Source organism: Lolium rigidum, chromosome 3 (assembly GCF_022539505.1).
Source record: "Lolium rigidum isolate FL_2022 chromosome 3, APGP_CSIRO_Lrig_0.1, whole genome shotgun sequence".
Lineage (NCBI taxonomy): Eukaryota > Viridiplantae > Streptophyta > Magnoliopsida > Poales > Poaceae > Lolium > Lolium rigidum.
The window spans coordinates 304,030,198-304,037,159 of record NC_061510.1 but is presented as its reverse complement, the minus strand read 5'-3'; positions in this window follow the sequence as shown (position 1 = coordinate 304,037,159).

The window sequence follows — 6,962 nt, the reverse complement described above, 5'->3', positions numbered from 1 at the left end:
GATTACAAATAACACTTCCTATTACAACTCTATCTTTTCCTTAAATACATCTTGGGCTCTCGAGTCTTCTTATTCTTCGAGTAGTGGGCCTTCAATAAACCCCGGGTACTATATTCGGCAGGCCCATTTGGGATGCCTATGTCACTTAGTGCTATGTTTTCTCCTTGGCCGCAAAGTCTTGCTCACTGCTAGTAGCAAGAGCATATGTAGCTCATACCTCAAAATTTAGAGTGTAGGCCCATCTATCTTTAGAGAAGTATATTTGCTTCTTTAAAAAAAGCCAGTTCTAACCGAAACTTAAAATTCGAAACTTCTTAAACTGAAATTCATTTGAAACAAATTCATACAAATTTGACTAAAAATAGTATATTGAACTTGATTAAACTACTCGGATAAACTAAAATAACCTAAATCTAAACTAAAATTCTTGGTCGCTGCAACTGAAAAGTTCATCTATCACTTTCTTCTCTGAGTCGTCACTGACGGAGGTGAAGTTGATGACCGGCGCACCGGTCAGCTCGGCTCTGCTGGCCTTCCTCGCCTTGTAGCACTCGAAGCCTTGGTGGTCATCCTCGACACGCTCCGGAGACTTGGAGCGGAGCATCTTCATGTAGTCCTCGTTGGCTCGTTCCGCCTCGAGGTGCTCGATGGCCTCCCAATCCTCCCACGCGCCAACAACATGACGATCGACCGCAACATCCTTTGGTCAATCGAGGACTGTCGGTCTGAGCTACACATCCGAGTTGGAGGAGCACCGACTTGATGGCGTAGTCCTTCGCTGCATGCGCCACTGAATGGAAAGTACCGATCCAAATGTGTTGGTGGTTGGTGGGTGTTGCGGTCGGTGATCTCCGCCACCCACGTCATCCATGCACGCGACAATGTCGTGTCGGGGTAGCGAGGAGGAAGTGTCTCCACGGGAGGAGCAACAACCTCGATTCGCGCTCCAAAAGCGGTGGTGGGTAACGGTGGCAGAAGGGTCGTGGAGGACTCCGAAGTGAAGTTAGGGTTGTGGTGGGGTGCTTCGGCACGATTTTGAAGGAGTTGGGTGGGTGGCATGAAATGGGAAAATTATATTTAACCGCTTGGTTAAGGAGTAAGTAGGAAACTGGATGACCAAAGTTAAATATTTATTCTTTTAAATCGTTTTAGGCTTCAGCTAGGTGTGATTTAGAGGAGTAAAATCCCCCCCCCCCCTCCTCCTCTAACAGGCTATAGGGTTCGGCCATTGCATGTAGAGATGCTCTGGGATTTGAGCTCAACAAAGAATGGTGGCACTTACCAATTGTGGCAGTGTCATTTTGTTTTAGGAAAATTTGTTGTAGGATATCTTTATTTTTTGGTATTTGTCAAACCACACCGTCTGATTATATCTTTATCAGGTACCATTACACTTTTTTTTGCGAGGGAAACATGATTGTATTAATTAAGTAAGAGTGTCATTACAATCCTGAGCGATCCGATCCAAAAGGAACTCCGGAGCCGAACCTATCCACACATTGGATCTACTTTCTATCATATCAACTCTAGCTAGTTCATGGCTTACACTATTACAAGTTCTTGGAATTTTAGATATAGAGACTATACGCTCAGAGGCAATCAACATCCTCAAGTCCTCCACGGCGTGTCCTAGACTTGACGCATCGCTCCTTTTGCTCAAGGCCATCCGTACTAGTTTCAAGCTATCCGTCTCCACTAGTATACGTTCATGAGAGTAATCAAGGGCCAGCTTAACACCCTCCATACATGCCTGAAGCTCTGCATCCAACGCTGACGAACAGAAATGCAGGTTTTGACAAGCTGCCATGACGACAGATCGATCACCACGACGTAGTATGATGCCTGCACCGGCAGCACCCGTTTGAGCAACAAACGCCCCATCAACGTTCAGTTTAAGGAGGTCGTCAGGTGGTTTACTCCATCTCTCCGTCGTGGCCAGGAAGCTCACCATTGGCAATGGCACCTGCTGATCCCCTACAGGTTGTTTGCCTTTAATGATTACATCTGGATCAACCTAACGGATATTTTCCAGGTACCATTACACGTGTGTGGCACATTTAACAGAACACCTAACTAAAAATAAAAAAGAATGACACTTTTTTTGCGGGTAATTTTTTTACACTTTATCTTAAAACCAGTCATAGACAAGCTTGCGCTAAGAAATCGAAGGCTAGACAATATTAACCTGTTTCACTACAGAAACAGGTTAATCCCGTGACACTTAAAACGGGTCTAAGAGATAGCGTATCATCTGAAAAAAAAAACAGAGAGTGAGCTTGCGTATCCGCAGATCAATGCCGGCGCTTGGGCTTGCTCGGTGCTGTGGGTTTGTATTCTTTTGGACAGCAGTGGGCTGTTTATTTGGCCCATTACCTGCGGTAGCTTTTGGTTGTGGACTCGTGGGCCGTCCAGTATTAACCCACAAACGGAAAAAGAGGAATTTCAGCTCCGTGGTTCAAATTATGAACCTAATATTTCCATGCAGAGCTAAAATAGACATATCTTTGCGGTAGGTTTTCAAGATCACGGAATGAATTGTCCTTGGTTGACCAAATGTCTTGTCTGCCTCATGACAATATAGGATTAGGAGTATCTGTACTTTGAATACCCCCTCCTTCTCAAAATACATTGCATATAATTATTTATCAAATCAAACTTTTTAACCTTTAACCAAGTATATGTAGAAAAAATAAAAATATATGAAATGTCAAATCAAGAAACAATATTATTATAACAATTATGAAGTATAGAATTTTCTATTATGTGCATTTCGTATGAGAGATGTTGATACATTTTTAAATACTTGATCAAACTTTACTAAATTTGACTTTGATCAGACATAATACGCAGCCTATTTTAGGAAGAGAAACTACTTGTCTCACTTCTATCTTATACTTTTTTGTTCACGTGGCACTTTTTTTTTTTTTGCGAAACACAGTACAATCAAAGACGCTCATACATACGCGCACACACTCACCCCTATGAACGCATACACGCACACCCTACCCCTATGAGCACCTCCAAGAGACTGCGTTGAAGAACTGATCCGGCGGGTCTTGAGATTGACGAAGTCACCACAGGCGTCTCGCCGTCGACGGGAACGTCGCCTCCCACTGAAGAATATTCACCTGGCTCATTCTCCATAGTCAAAATTACTCCGAGGAGGGTGGAGCCGTTTATGTCATAGCAGAGCCGTAAACATCAGGGGGAAACGGTTAAGTTCCTTGTAGAGATACTGCCTCCATCGTACAATTTATTTAAGACATATATTGAACTCTATCGAGACGTATTGAGCTGTATCCAACCATTGACTTCAGAACCGAGAATTTGTCAAGACTCGAGACTGAACTCTTCTATACTACCAAAAAAAATATTGAATCCCTCCAAGAGGTGTGGATCGATGTACAGCTGTTTCTCTTATCGTATTTGTTTTCAGCATGTCGCTGTACAGGTGACGTATACGTGTAGCTACAAAATTTTAGATAAGCTCATATGCCGAGGCACCTGGTTGGACAAATTTTATGAAACGATAAGCGTCGGCATAGGTGTATCATGGACAGGCCACCACTTAATCTTACTTTGTACGAGAAGAAGAAGGGGAAAATGCGGTTTGCTGCTCCTCCCTATAATCTAAGTGAAGTGATACATCGTATCTGAAGCATTGCTTTTTCATCATAGATTCATGGAAGATTGTTGAGAAAAAATTTGAAGTCATACTTATAGTTACAAACCACACTTTTTGGTCCAACATACCTGAAATCGAGGACCTGGCTATTGTTGGCACATTTCATTTGCATCTGTCAATGCCCTTCTCTTCCAATGAATTTTGCCCGAGCTACACGGCCGTAAATTGCATTCATGATTGTATTATCATAGAAATTAAATCGCAAGATAATCATTGTTTAATTATGTGTCTTGAAGTTTATTTGCAAAGGAAAGGAAAGGAAAGTGTAACGACATCCCGGCTAACGCAACTATAATTTTGTTGAAAGATGTCAAGTATAAAGATTGAGCATGTGGTACTAAAAAAGAAAAGAAAAATGCCAAGATCCTAACCTCGTGACCGCCTTCTTCTCCGTATCTACCGCAATCTGTGTTAGGGACAAATCATCGACACAAACAACACAATACGTGAGGTTCCACGAAGAGTATCTCCTTCAAGAAGGGATCATCATTTGTATTTGAATGTTGGTATACTAGCAAAAGGTTGGACTTGGGATTCTAACCTCGAAACAATTTCAATACATCACATTCAACGAGGGCATGACACAGGTACCTCATCAACACCTAATCTAGCTTATAAGGTGAAACGCAAATACAATGTTTTTTACCCAAAGTAAATGAATACTTGTTGATGGATCCACCGATGTCGTCATTAACCACCCCTATCGACCAACAACTATTATGCTAGTCGGGCACTGATGGTACATAGTACAAAGCATGCTAGAGTTGCAAGAGAATAGACCAAAAGCAGGTAAGGATATGGCATCGCCTGCTCCACATCTACTCATTGCCGCACCATCGTTGGTTCGCGGCCCAAGGATATTTTGGATGGATAAGTTTGATAGGGGCTGCATAAATATGAAAATCCATGCAACTCCCAAGAGGCGGCTGCAGCTACATCCACATATCCATGGGTCACCTGATCATTGCTTGGGAGGTTGTCGGGGAAAGGCCATCACCCATCCTGATGCTATCGAGGCTTCCTCTGTGAAAGTATCGGTGACGCGGCTAGAGGGGGGGTGAATGGTCGCTACTCAATTTTTGTATCTTTTTTCAGTTTTAGGCGGTTGCGGAAGTAAAGGTGGCAACTTTAGCAACTACGGTGAACCTAGTATGATGTTATGCAATGCAACAAGTAAAGGAACCGACAAACGGGTAAAGAGAGAGGGAGCGGGACAACCGGGGTAGCGGAGAGGAGACGCGATGTGTTTTCCGCAGTTCCTCCCACAAGGGTGAGTACATCTGCGCTGAGGAGGTGTGGACCACAAAGGTCCAGCGGCCCTCACCTTCTTCCTCGAGAAAATCCCACGAAGGAGCTTTCCCTTCTCCACTAAGAACACCGGAGGCTCCCAACAACCTATGGGGCTAGCACAACTCCGAGCTAGCCTCCATAGGAGCTCATCTCCAACAGATCCCACAATAGGAACACTATCAACAAGATCCACTAAGGACTAGGTGGTATTGGTGAAATCTTTCTCGGTGGAACTATAGATCGGGTCTCCTCCACCAATCCTCAAAGTTTAGGCATGATTGGTTGGATGGGGAGGTAGAATTTAAGATGACATGCCATATAAATCATACATCTCTATTCTGAGCTCACATGCACATGCACACATAGCAGGCAAAACACTACGGTTAAGCAGAGCTACAACTACCCTCCAACCATCCAACCAATAGTTGTTTCTCGTAAAAAAAACATAGAATTAAATACATCTTTTAACACTTTTCACTTGTTTGGCTCTATCTTGATCATCTCGTCCTGATGTGGTCATCACGATCGACACCTAGGACTAGGAGCCCTGGTGGGTTGGTCCCATGGATCCACTTGTCTCGATCCGACCGACTATGTCTAGCACTCTCCGGCCTAACTTGGCGGTGGTTGGATGATGGTGATCGTGAAGTTTTGTGCCAATCCGGGTTTCTTCATTACATCATCTCGGGGTCTTGAAGTTTTGATCACAATTCATTTGAGGTTTCAAGTTCATATCTCTTTGACCAACGGGACATGTGAATATTCACTTTATATGTGCAAGCTTGACTAGTTTTTATATGGACGTTCAACAATTATTTTTTTGTTTTTCCTCATGCTTTTTGCTAGTTTGGTGTGTTGTATTGTAATTTTTTTCTTCTTTGTTTCAGTAAATTATGGCATGCACATATTTCGCTCGGACAAAATCACCTGTGGTGGAGCCAAACAAACTTATTGCTAATTCTTCTACATATTCTCAAGTTGAGTCTGTTAATATGGACCGGAGAAATACTAGAATTTAAGATGGCATGTCATATAAATTCCGAGTTCACAAAATTCAGAACCGGGAATTTGTCAAGACTCGAGACTGAACTCTTCTATACTGCCAAAAGAATATTGAATCCCTCCAAGAGGTGTGGATCGATGGACAGCTGTTTCTCTTATCGTATTTGTTTTTAGCATGTCGTTGTACAGCTGACGTATACGTGTAGCTACAAAATTTTAAATAATCTCATACGCCGAGGCACCTGGTTGAACATGAAAAGTTTCGTACGATCAGGTAGTTTGGAGCTATTCGGACAATCGTCTCGAGCATGTTCGTATGTATGTGTATTAGGCACTTTGCGGTGCAAGCCAGATATTTATCTTCGATAAACTTTTCGTGAACGGAGGTTGGTTCCTTTAGGGTTTTCACGTCGGGGGAAAATTTATAGGCGGAAGGGCGAGGTCGGTGGGCGCCCGAGAGGCCCACACCACCCCTAGGCGCGGTCAGGAGGGAGCCCGCGCCTAGGCATGGTGTGGCCACTTCAGTGCCCCTCCGTCTCTTCTTTGGACTCCGTCTTTTTGTCGGGAAAAATAGGAGGGTTTGCTTTTGTTTCGTCCAATTCCGAGAATATTTCCTGTACAATTTTTTTGAAATACAAAAACAGCAGAAAACAGGAACTGTCACTGTGGCATCTTGTTAATAGGTTAGTTCCAGAAAATGCATAAAAATGTCACGAAGTGTAAACAAAATACATAGAAAATAGTATAAAACAAGCATGGAGCATCAAAAATCATAGATACGTTTGCAACGTATCAGCAGCACGTGTCGTGCAACGGCGGCCTAGCCTTGGCGGCCGAGATCGAGGGAGAGAGGGAGGTGCTGGATGGCGGATTTGGTGGGAGAGAGGGAGGGAGATGGAGGGCGTCGGGTGAGAAACCGAGGAAGAGAGAAACTAGATTGGGGAGAGAGGGTTCGAGAGGATTCTCGTGGGGGAGGTGCGTTGTG